Below are 13,391 nucleotides of genomic sequence, written 5' to 3' on the forward strand. Positions count from 1 at the left end.
GTGTCGAAAGTCTGCTCCTACTTGTACGGACGCTTCGCGGTGGTTGTGTATCACCATGCACTGTGCTGGCCGGCCAGTTTGAAGAAGACTTCCGACCTCCTCTCTCGATGAAGCCTGCGCCTCCAGGTGTTCGGCATCACCGTCGTCTGCAAATCAGGAGGCAAGCATACCGATGCGGACGGCCTGTCTCGAGCTCCTGTCCACCAGCTGCCGGAAGAGAACGACGAGGACACCTTTTTGGGACCGATAAGCACCAGTGAGTTCGTTCAGCACCAACGCTCGGACTCCGACCTACAGCATCTCGTGCAGTATCTGGGAGGCAACGCTCATTCACTCCCAACAGCGTTCAAGCGTTGTTTCTTCTCTTTCTATCTGACGACCTTGCCCCCTCCCCCCCCCCCCTCCCAAGACCGCGTACCTCCTCGTCCTTCCGAACAGCTTACGAGACGAAATTCCAGAGGCTTCGAATAATCTTCGGTTATTCACCAAGGTTCGAGTAGCTAGAAAGAAATATTGCTTTTACGGTAAGTAAAGCAAAACATCGTTCAAGATTCGTTTGGATAAGGCACTCATCGGCAAAAAGCATTTCGTCTATCATGCAGATACGGATTCCGTAGTTGAGTTGAAACCATAGCGATTACTGCAAGTACCGCGGCACCCGCACTCTCGTCTTTGCATTCCTTCTCAGTACCAAGGCCCTATTGCACCGCATCATAAAAAATTGGTTTTGCAAACAAATATTCCAAGTTATATGCCTAAAAAGAAACAGTTGAAGCCCTTCTTGATGACCACAGCACAGACATCGCATCGCATTATTCACTGAATCTTGGCTTACACCCAATATTCAGGACTTCCGACTACTTCATGACAACCATTCATTTCACGTGTACCGGCGAGGCAGGGCAGACCGCAGGGGATGCGACATCCTTGCTCTGGTGAAATCAAGTCTTTCTTCCGCCCTATCTAGTATTACCAGCCACAGTGAAATATTGTGCATTAAATTCTCTTTCACTCTTGTACAAACGTTCTGGTTGAATGCTACAGAGCCCCTGATACCAATCCCTCGTTTCTTAATGACCTCCACTCTGTTCTTGATGACTTGCGGTCTCGATTCTCTTACGCCAAACTTAGTCTGTGGGCACTTCAATTTTCCTGACATCGATTGGAAAAACCTGAGTGCGTCATCTCGGCAATCCAGACACTTTTTAGAACTGGTCCTTACCTTTTCCTTTTCTCAAGCAATGTGTGTCCAACGCGAAGTTCAAACATTCTCGACATAGCACTTTTTTCTAACCCAGAATTGATCAATCGCTTTCGTGTACTAGTGGACTAAATGAGCGCTGCCTCATATCTTTCAACCTTTCCATTGAAACACTTATCCGCCAGCCGTGTATTAAATATATCCGAGATTATTCAAAAGCTGACTTCGCAAGCATCAGCGCCCATCTCGTTGATTTCTTTCGCGCTTTTGGAATTTCCAGACACGAAATCAGTGAATGAAAACTGGTGTCTTTAGAAAGAAAAAAATTTATCTCTTGTAGACGCTTATGTCGCGCTTATCTGTATCCGAGGGGACGCAGGTAAACGGTTCAACTCAAATGTGCTGAGGAAATTGTCTCGAAAGTAGAAACGCTTTTTCCGCAATGCCAAGAAATGATGCGCTGTGAGGTGGCAGAAATACGTCGATTGCCTACGCGAATACGCACAGCTGTTACGGTCATCGAAAAGAAAATTTTACTGACACGACCTAATGCTTATAATACGGGTGAACCCAAATTTTGGAACCTACTCATGCCCAATAAAAACGTTTCCTGCAATATTTCTTTGAAGGCGCGAGGCGGTTCTGAAGTTACAGATTTCCAGCGCTCCGACGTAATGAACAGGTATTTCCCCTCTGTTTTCACCCATGCGCCCACAGAAAGGAGGAGTTTTGCCCTGCCTAACCTTAATTATGCACCTATGCAACCTATTGTCATCAAATTGGAGGTAATCTTAAATCTCATTGACAATCTGAAACCAACCACTTCCCCTGGACCAGCCAACATCCCCCCAAGATCATCAAAGGAACAAAATACGTTATAAGCCAAATCCTGCGAAAGATTTTCGCTCAGTCTCTCAAAAGTAGCCAACTTCCAGAGGATTGGAAGATAAGCAGAACTGTGCCAATTTTCAAAGTTGGAGATCGCACCGACCCCTCGAATTACCGACCGATTTCATTGACATGTATCTCGTGTAAACTCTTCGAGCATATACTATACTCACGTATTGCATCTCGCCCCAATCAGAATTCCTTTTTCTTTCCCAATCACCATGGCATCAGGGCAGGCTTTTCGTGCGATACACAACTCAACTCTTTGAGCTCACTACAGAGCTTCAGTTATATTTAAACCCATTTCAAACCAATATCATATACTTAGATTTTGACAAAGCCTTCGATCGCGTCCTCCACCAATCCAAACTTTCCCGTCTGTCACTGGACCCTCTTCTTTGATCCTGGATCCACTGCTTCTTAACTAACCGCCAGCAGTTCAGTCAAAGCCGGTCATACATTCGAAACAACTAGAGCAATCACCGGGGTCCCCCAGGGATCGGTGCATGCTTTGTTTCTGTTTTTATTATTTGTAAACGACCTACCTTCTGGTATCTCATCAACCGTCTGTCTTTTTGCAGACGATTGCGTCATCTATCGCCGCATTAGCAGCAGCAGTGATCAGACAATATTACAGGAAGATCTCAGCAGAATCGAGACGTGGTGCTCCGACTGGCTAATGCAGCTCAAAGTTTCAAAATGCAAATTCATGCACATGTCACGCAAACGCTCCAATCTCTATTTTCCATACACCCTGAACACCATAGCTTTGTCTCAAACTAATTCACAAAGGTACCTCGGCATTGAAATAACGACCAGTCTAACATGGGGAGATCACATAACGAAATTATGCGCTAGTGCTTTCAGGACACTTGGATTCATTAGGAGATCACTTTCTATGTCTCCCCGAGCCATCAGAAAACTAGCATATGTCACATATATTCGCAGCAAACTAGAATACGCCTCAACAATATGGAAACCTCAACAGTCCTACCTGATTGACTCATTCGAGGCCATCCAAAACCGGGCAGCACGTTTCATCACCTCGCAGTTCAAACCTCGGCTCAGTGTTACTGTCATGAAATCATCTCTCGGTCTCAAATCATTAGCACTTCGCCGAAGATTTTCAATTCTCTGCCTCTTCCACAAACTGTACTTTAACTTGCCAGCACTTCGGGAAAAGCTTCTGCGCGCTCCGGTACGATCATCTCGCCGCTTATATAATTCCTTTAGCATACAGCGCTTGCACAGCTCCAACAATGCATTCAGTAAATCGTTTCTTCCTTGTGCGATCGAATTCTGGAATAACCTGCCCGAAAACGTTGTCGTTGGGACTAATCCTTCCAACTTTAGGCAGCCACTCCCGGAGCATTTACAATACAATCTTTATTCAACATCTCAAGGATGTTTGGAGTACAGACAAAAAGCCTGACATAGGCTTGACTAGGCCCGCACCCCAATACATGGCAAACAGAGGCAGCGCATGGTAAAAATATAAAGAGGAAAAAAAAAAGAGAAAAGAAAACACAGCATTTGGATTTTGGGAACGCAATCTGCAGCTACTGCTGCAGTAATAAAAAATATATATATATAAGTGCATAAAGCAGACTAATAAGTGACAGTGAAACATACGCCAGTCCAAGTTGAGCATACATCAATAAGACATACAGGTAATGAAATTATTACATAACATATAGAAGCGTGCACAAACCTAGACTCCCGTATAAGATAGTTGAAATATATCTGGTAAAAAGTAGAGATACAGGAGTAAAATGCAAAAAAAACAAATGGTTCCAAAGAATAAGAAAAACATGTTCACATTCTAATTCCATACAAATTTCTTTCTTAGGTTTTTCAATGAAACAGATTGTATATCTGTGTTCTTGTCCTTCAAGAAATCATTTAGCATTGTCGGCAGTTGGAATTTCAACATTTGATTTCCATAACCCGTACGGCATTTACTCACATTCCATTGTTCGGGCTTGCGCGTTGGGTAGGTAGGAGTGTGCTTTTCCAGTCCGGCCAGCAATTTTAATGCATTTATATTTTTAGATTCTTCTAATTTATATTGTTTAGACAGTCTATAGGTGTACATAGATTCTACACTAACAATGTTCAGCTGCCTGTACATGTCCTTCGTATGGCTTAAATAGGGTGCTTTACAAATTATGCGGATGGCACGTTTCTGTAGCAAGTGAAGATCATTAATATTATTTTTGCTTGTGGTTCCCCATACAAAGAGCAATAAAATTTTCCCATACCCTGTATCAGCTACGTTGCACTGCAAAACGCTCAATCACTTTATTGGACACGTGCTACAATGTAGTGTGTATTTCTTTATGCTTCCTCTTCGCATTGTCTTTGATTGACTATATTAATTTGTTACTATTTTGCATTGCCTAGTTTTAACTCATTTGTTTGCCTTCTCATATGTTTGACCGTCGAACACTTTGTATCCCCCCGTATATAATGTCATTATGGGAACCTTAGGGGTTAATAAATGATGATGATGACGATGATGATGAACCAACAGCTGGGAACCTCGGGTTTACTCGCACCCTACAGTGCATTCATGACAAATGCTTACAGTGCATGCAACACTGCAATAATGCAATAATGCAATACAGTGAATTCACGACTGTCTGCTGAGTCGCACGTTAGGTCAAAATATGCCGTGAGTGTCAACAACGAAAGACGCCCCCTATCATGCCAGCTGAAGCCCATACCACCACCGCGCAAGCCCTCTTAACAGATCGGAACGGGTCTCCTTGGCGCCTTCCCGACGTCAACATCAGGCAGCACGTGCGTGACAGCGTTTGCGGCCAAGCTTACCCTAGCCACTCTGAAAATACAACCACGCAAGACACCGGCGAACTACTGCATGCCACCCGCAGATCAACGGATTTACGGATAGTCTGAACAAAATCATCGCTGACATGCTCGCCATGCATGTAGACACCGAACACAAGACCTGGATGGAATCCTCAATGCCACCGATGAAGACAACGTCGCCGCCTACCTTCAGCGCGTAGGAGGAGCCCGACGACTTGCCCGGCTACGGACCGACAGCGCACAATCTTTCTTCGGTGAAGCCCGGAGAGCGTGTGTGGGCTTAGACGCCTATTCACCGCAGCGGACTAAAGCTATTGCACCGCTGTTCCGGCCCGTACAAGGTTCTTCGTTGACTAGGTGAAGTGGACTATGAAGTCGTCTCTGATGAAATAAATGAGAGCACCCCAGCAACACCACACGCGACCAGAATTGTTCATGACGTCTTTTTAAAGCCTCATTGTGAACATTTAAGGACAATGCGTCCATTTGTAGTCTGTATTTTGTGATACCCGCGTTTATTGTTTGTTTTATGATCCCCTTAAGTTTTGCTTTAAAGCATCGCGTAGGTGGTTCTTTTACGCGAGGGTAATGCCGTGATTTTATGTAGTGTTTGTGCACGCTCAAAGCCGCCGGAACGCGGCTTTGTCGCTTTGTGATAATTATGCGACAAGATTTATCTCGATTGAACGCATCCAGGCGGAACCGATTCTTCGTTTTTCCAAACTGTTGTGGTTACTTTGGACGCTGTATGTCAAAAGCTCGATCAGACCTTTAAATTGAGCATGGACGACAAGTTTTTCTCAAAGAAGAGTTGTGCTCTAACGATTGCTTCTTCCTTATTTGGATTGCCATATTTGTTACTCTGTTACTATGGCATTATCAGGTAATTTTAAATACCCGGGACTAAGCTGTGACAGGGAAATGACCTGGAACAGCCATTCTCTAAGTTTTATCAGCCATAAACTTCGTGGCACCTATTGTATACTGTGCAAGCCTCGGTTTCTTCTCATATTTTTGACCCAGAAGGTGATTGCGCATGCTCTTCCTTACTGTGTTCTTCGCCAATATAGAACCTTGGGTGAACTGGTTGTTGAGCCTTCTTGCAACAGCGCGAACGAGACAAGGGCGCCAGAAGAAAGAAGAGTACACAGGCGCTGAGTTGCAAATTAAACTTTATTGCCCATATACCCACTTACACCAGGCTTTTCACGCAAGCCAATCACTAATTTTTAAAAATAATGTTTTTGCGGTAAAAAGAAGCTTTCGGCGGCAAAACAATACCAGTGTCGGTGGATGTAGAAAAAACAGGAGCATCATGCAAACTAGTAAAGCGTGTAACTAAATTCTAATAGGGAACTTTTGTAACTGCTACCGATATGCGCCTTATTGCCATTAGCGACTTGTAGCCCGCCCTTAATAATAGCCATGTCGGCTTTTAAACGTTGAAAGACGCAATAACACTAGTCATTGTGGCTAAATAAGTGTGATCAGTTTCTAAGATTTTTCGAGAACCGCGCTCACGCGGGAACCACAAAGCGGCGTCGATGAAATAGCGACGCTGTGATGACATGCCGCATCGGTTCTGCGCCCCGACCGCGCTGCGATCCTCCTCGCCACTTCGCTGCTCCAGCGCGGGTGGAGCATAGAATGCATTTCGGAATGTCGCCATTTGATGGACGTCGCTGGAGGCGCGAAGTTTCCGAACGGCCCGAGAAATGACCCAAACTTGTTGATCCAAGCGGCGAGGAGAAAAGCTTTTTCGAAATTAAATGTGACATGGCCATGTCACATTTATAAAAAACTTTATAAAATATTTTTGAAATAGTCGGCTAGAAGTCGCTAATTGCAGTCAGGCGCCGGTCGTTTGTAGCTACAAGGTTAAATATTATAATTTATTTATTCACGTCATTAGTTAAAATTATTCGCCTTTTTTTCACGTCTGCCAACACCTGCCGCAGAAAGCTCGTATGCGTCTTAAGAACTCGGTTTTTAATAGATAGCCCACGCACATACTCTAAATACCGAAGCTTGGTTCATTCTAAGTTTGCGCAATATTTATAAATTTCAGACATTGCAATGATATTCGCCATATATCCTAAATAAATGCAAAATGGCACAAAACCCCCATGTTTGATCACTTCTATAGAATATTTTGAGAATATTTTTATAGAGATATATCCTGTTACCGTGACTACTCTTTGTACATTTCAAGTGAATTGTGCCCTAGATTACCCCAGTTTAGTCTCACCCGTCAAGTTGTACATTTTAAGCACATTTTACAATTACACTTTAGATTGTCAACTGTACATTTTTGCTATTTTTGCATATGCACCCTTATGTCATTCTATGTCTGTACAATTGTTTGTACTATGTAGCCTGATTATTGCTGTTAATCGCGACGTTCTTGCTCCTGTTTTGCTGTTGTACCTAGAGTGAGTTGTACCGTATCTGCAAAGTGACACGGTTCCTCGGCCGCGTCAATCTGTTACAGGTTTTCGCCGTGGGACCTTTGCAGGATGTTTTCTTGGCAAATAAAGAAACCAAATGAAATCAAATTGTGGCGGCTTTCACTGAAACACCTGGTATACGGAGGCGGTGCCACATAAGTCGAAAATGGATGATGAAAATGACACAACTTTTCTTTAAAATACGGAAATCACAGAAAACTTATCATCAAGGTTTCATCTCTCAGCCGAAGTTAACACCAGTTCATTGTCAGATAGGATCTCCGATGGCGCACTGACACACCGGTGCTTGTTTGATTATATGTAATAAACCTAAATCACTTTCCGATTAAGGCAGCAATCCAAAATTTGGGGAGGTTGGTGGATATTCGTGATAAAAAACAATGCAAACTAACGGGATACGCAATAGAAAGAATACACTGCAATCGCTTTTTGCAACAGCTTTTTGCAAATTTCTTGTGGTGTCTAATTCCTCTTGTATGTCGCGTTAGTTTACGCTGTTTTTCATCTTGTAAGCTATGGGGGTTATTCTTGTAATAACGCTCAAAGGGCTCAGTCGCGCACTAGCATCGGTGTGCCAGCCCTAGCAGTCCGAGCTGTCACCCACAACCCGCGGTGCGGTAAGTCGCAACCACGGCGGGTTCGGGCCAGAGGGGACAAACACGAGTATTCTACTTGGATGAGCGTTTATTGCTCCCGAGCAATACAAGCAGCTGCAGCAGCAACAAAGCAACCGCCGCAACGAGGGAGTGTTCCACTCGAGCACGGGGGTGAAAAACACAAAATGGCAGGGGACGAAGGTTCCGCTCACCTCGCGTGGCTCCTTCCACACGGCCCGCGGCGGTCAGTTCACACGCCGTGGCCGGGCTACAAAGCCCGGGACACATGGACCGTTTTTGTCGGCGATTTTCGCCCGACGGCGCGCATTTGACGTCCGGCCAAAAAAAACGCCCGCCGCCGCCGATCTGCCCCCCCCCCCCCCGCCCCAGATATTGACGCGCGGCGTCCGACGAGACCGGAAGCGGCAGCCGAAGCAAGCCAATAGCAGCGCAGAAAGCCCGCTCTTCCGGTTTGGCTGCCTCCGCCGCCGCCAACATGGCCGCCATGGCCGACGAGCACTGCTGTGGGAAATGTTATCACCGTGAAAATAAACGCTTCACCAGACATGAAATGTCACTTTTGGATCGAAATGCCCGCCTTTCCTCCCTGAAGCGAAAGTGCCGCAGAAAACCGCAGCCGATGGGAGCCACGGCTGAGCGGGAATCGAAAGGTACGCGACCGCATGCATTCGAGCACACAAATCCTTGTAGATACCTGTGCACGAGTGCTGCAATCAGTACAGTGCTGTCTAAATGAACAGTTTCGTTATTCTAACAGAGGAGTCAGCGTCACTACTCTCAAAGAGCTTCTCGGTCAATGGTATTTGCCACTTGTTGGTCACATTGCTTTCGCGCTGAGAGATACGCGGCGCCGGGCTGCCGCTTATTCGCTCAATGTATCTCCGGCCTAACGGCAGCGGTCTTCATGGCAGATCTGCGTCCGTGCGTGTGCACAGCTCCCGCCAGAAGACAAGTGGGCCCCGGGAGACGATATTCTTGCTGAAAGCGGAACGTGGAGACGATGAGTGCGGTGATCTCTCTCCGAAGGAGGAAATGGTCTTTGCGCCGCTCCGGGGGAGGGGGTATTTAAAAGTTTGTTAGAGAGCGAGGGGGGAAGAGGGGCAAGCGGAAGAGGGCGAGCAAGATGTAGGCGCCTTCAGTAGCAGGGGTGGATTGTTAAGTTTACCGCATAAGCGGATGGTGGGCAAGGAATTCGCGCGCGAGGAAGAGATATGATGCCGCGAAGCGGCTGCGGGCATGAGATGCTCGCAAAGAGATAAATAGTCGGCCCAACGCAGTAAGTGGCCGCGAGCGAAGAGCCCGACGGCGAAGAGAGCGAGAGGCCATGGAATAGGAGGCGTCCGATGGGGTGAAGCGGTGGCGGCAGAAGCGGTTGAGTCCGGGGCGTCCCGTCCATGAAGACGACAAAGCAGACTACCGCCCATAGCGAAAGTGTCCCCACGCACCCCGTGTACGCCGACGACTGCGGCAAGTCCTGGAAGCACACGCAACTACGCGAAAACCCACAGTATCGGCCGACAGGGCAAAATGCCGTTATGGGGTGGACGTGAGATTAAAAGGTAATGCGACAAAAGAGACGCAAAAGGACAATAGCGGGCACATGGTACGCGCGATAATAGCAGGCCGTAGTGGCGCGCCAAATGGGGGCGAGTTGAAACACCCGCAATAATTCCTTCAAGGCAGGAAAATTAAATTACCGCATGGGCGGATGGCGGGCAGTGAGGTGCGCGCAGTGAAATTAGGTAGCAATTTAGGCGAGGAAAGAAGGTGGCGCAAAAGAGCGGAATGAAGAGTTGGGCCGGCCCTGTTGAATGGAGGTTCGGATTCGCTCCCGACGGAACCACGGTCATGGGACGACGCTTGCTCCGACCGCCACCACCACCAGGACAGGACTGTCGACGAGTTAAATGACTTGGATGATGGAAGGAAGATTACTGGAGGGTTTATTTACATTATTTACATGGATAACGATCAAAAGGAACTTTGCTCTGAAGAGAGGATCTTAAACGGAGGCTTAAGGAGCCTTAAAAGGGCGCATGATTCCTAAATTGAGCAAACAATGGGATCACCCAAAAGGGAACACGACTGAGCATTACATGGGACCACACCAGAGGAGCACTCGCTGTCCAGATTTATACAGTTCTTGTTCCCCAGATTCCCCATGTTGAGGACGTTTCCGCCAGGGCGGGAGTGGCCTCAGTGGGCGTGAGAACAGCACCAGGATGCGGCCACCTAATACGCTCTGCTTCTTCGTCCAGGTTACTGCATGGGCTCTGTTCAGCAATGCTCCGCTATCGTCACCTACCCATGAGATCAGCAAGCTGCCCTGCCACTTCAACGACACTTGTGATGCCGCATGCCCGCAAGACAGGCACATTTTCATCGCCGTCCCTCCATCGCATGAAAGATCCAGATCAACAGCGACATCATTTGCTGCCTACATGAACAGCTGGCGGGCCCCTGGCGCCCTTAGTGGGCGTGAGAACAGCACCAGGATGCGGCCACCTAATCCGCTCTGCTTCTTCGTCCAGGTTAGTTCTGTTACTTCCATGTACGCTAAGAATTCTAATGACGTGTGCCTGTTGCTGTTCCCACGCCCGGGAGTTTTGCTTTGTGTGTTCAGTGAATGCTTTGATAATGTAAACCAACTTCTGGCGTTGTCCGGGGACGTCGAGCTCAACCCTGGGCCTAACACGAGGCATCAGGTACAGGACTCTCTTCCTGACGTCCAGCCTAAGCAGTTGGAAGATATATTTGCAATACTGGAGGCTTTGAACACGCGAACTGCGAAAATGCAACTGGACCAAAAGGCTTTCATAAAGTCTATTGATGATCTTAAGAAGTCCCAGCTGAAGTTAGAAGATTTGAGCGAAATGAACAAAAGATTAACTAACGTTGAGCGCAAAACTGTTACCATTGACGAAACCGAGAAGGAAGTACATCCTTTTCAGCAGTTAGTTGACCAACTTTCTAGTGAAAACTCTCAGCTGCGCGCGCGCCTGTCTGAACTTGAAGACAGGCAGCGACGCGATAACCATCTGTTCTATGGCATACCTGACGCGCAATCAGAGTCCTGGGCTCAGTCAGAAGAAAAGCTAGTCAAGGTTCTTTCATCCTGCTTGGAAATTCCGTCCTCTGAAATTTTGATCGATAAAGCGGACAGGCTCGGTAGGTTCGCATCGGAAAAATGTCGACCAATTATTGCCAAATTTTCATCCTTCAAGGTAAAGCAGAGAATACTGCTTAACTGTTCTAAGCTCAAGGATGAAAAAATTACGCTTAGCGAGGATTTTTTTTTTGCCACCCGTCACGCTAGAAAAAACTGGTCGAATTTGGCAAATCCCAGCCGCTCACTTTCAAGCTTCGCTTCAATAAGCTTTACATAAAAAATAAATGCTACTCCTACAATCACTCTGATGACTCCGTTCATGAAATCCCAAGCGCCTTCCTGTTGCCAACCAACCGCTCTGAGGACCCTACGAATGATACCCAGAGCGCCTCCGCGCCACCGACCGAACTTGTTACCAATTAGCACTGCGCGAGGGGCAGTGGAACTAAGTCCCCGGCCATTACCCCACTTTTTTTTTGTTCACAAATATTCGCAGCATAATACCTAAACGAGATGATCTTTGTTCTGTAATTGATGCTTGCGATGCTGACATTGTATGTCTTACTGAAACCTGGCTATCGGCGAAGATAGATAGCTGTGAACTTCTTGCCTGTAAAAAGAGATATAACATTTATCGGTGCGACATGGGTTCTAGATGGGGCGGAGGCGTGATTGTAGCTGTTTTGTGATACTGTTATGTCTTTTCCGATCCATTTTGTAAGCGTGTTGGAACTTGTACTGGTTGAAATTCGCACATGCTCTAGGAAATTGATAGTGGGCGTTTGCTATCGTCCGCCGTCTACCTACCCCACCTTTGTAAACGATCTTCATGATGTCATTCATATGATTACAGTCCGTTATCCGAGCAGTCCCTTTATCTTACTGGGTGATTTTAATTTCCCCAACATAGTGTGGTCTAATGTGAAATCTTATTGTGAACCTTTTTCAAGTGAATGCGACATGTTCTTGAATTTGTGCAGTGATTTTAACTTATCCCAGCTTGTAACGCAGGCAACTCGTATTTCACCTACTGCGTCTAATATCCTCGATCTGGTACTCACCACATCGCCTGATTTTTTCCAGCCCATATCATACTTGCCAGCGTTAAGTGATCACCTACTCCTTCATTTTGCTTTGACCTGCGCAGTTCCCCATCAACGTAACCACAGTAAATATATCCATGATTACAAAAATGCTTATTTTATGCTATTAACCTTGAACTGTCTGTTTTTCTAGACCATTACTTGCTAAGCTTTCATGACCGCTGCGTGAATGCTAACTAGAGCCTGTTTAAAGGAACAGTTGCTGCGCTCACTGAAAAATATGTTCCACGCTTAGTCATCACCTCTAACCGTCAATCACCATGGTTCACTGAATCGTTAAAACGGCTCTGCAATAAGAAAAAACGCATGTTCCGCTCTGCAAAACTAACCGGTTCCCAAGAACGTTGGACTGCTTATCACGCTGCGGCCCTTGAATATAAAAGTGCACTGAAGGATGCCAAAGATTTGTTTTTCAATGACACTTCCCTTTTGATAAATAAGCCTAGGCAATTTTGGAGCGTAGTTAACAAAAAAGACAATTCATCCATCAGCCTTAAAGACTCCAGTGACCAACTAATTCATCCTAATGAATGTGCAAATGTTCTAAACAGTGTATTCGTTTCAGCTTTTTCCAAAAATCAGTGTTCGGTAACCCCTGCATATAACAGTGCTGACTTTTTACCGATGGAATCTATTGTCTTTGATCCTGCTGGAGTGGAAAAAATAGTCGAAAAACAAAAGGTTTCTTCATCATGTGGTGTTGATAACATTAGTTCTAAGTTCTTGTTTAAAACCAAAGTATACAGCTCAATAATACTCTCTAACCTATTTCAGCAATCTCTTGAAACAGCATGTATACCTGATGACTGGAAGGTTGGGAGGATGATTCCCTTGCATAAATCTAGTGATCAACATTCCCCGCATAATTATCGACCCATCTCACTTACCAGCATTCCGTGTAAAATCATGGAGCATGTTATTTACTCTCACCTTGCATCGTTCCTTGATTCTAATGCCTTTTTTACGGAAAGTCAACATGAATTTCGGAAGTGGTTTTCTTGCGAAACACAGCTTTTAACCTTCACACATGATCTAAACTCATTCCTCGATAGAGGTTTCGTTGTCGACTGCATATTCCTCGATTTCTCAAAGGCGTTTGACAAGGTCTCTCATCAACTGCTTTTTTTTAAACTTAGTAAACTTAACCTCGACCGTAACGTTCTTAGGTGGCTG

General features: G+C 45.9%; 1 pseudogene; it reads left to right on the top strand.

The window, feature by feature from the left end:
* The first annotated feature begins 10,555 nt into the window (after positions 1 to 10,555).
* Positions 10,556 to 11,538, top strand: LOC144127728 (uncharacterized; annotated as a pseudogene).
* The last annotated feature ends 1,853 nt before the right edge of the window (positions 11,539 to 13,391 follow it).

The sequence above is a fragment of the Amblyomma americanum genome, chromosome 4, assembly GCF_052857255.1.
Source record: "Amblyomma americanum isolate KBUSLIRL-KWMA chromosome 4, ASM5285725v1, whole genome shotgun sequence".
Taxonomy (NCBI): Eukaryota; Metazoa; Arthropoda; class Arachnida; order Ixodida; family Ixodidae; genus Amblyomma; species Amblyomma americanum.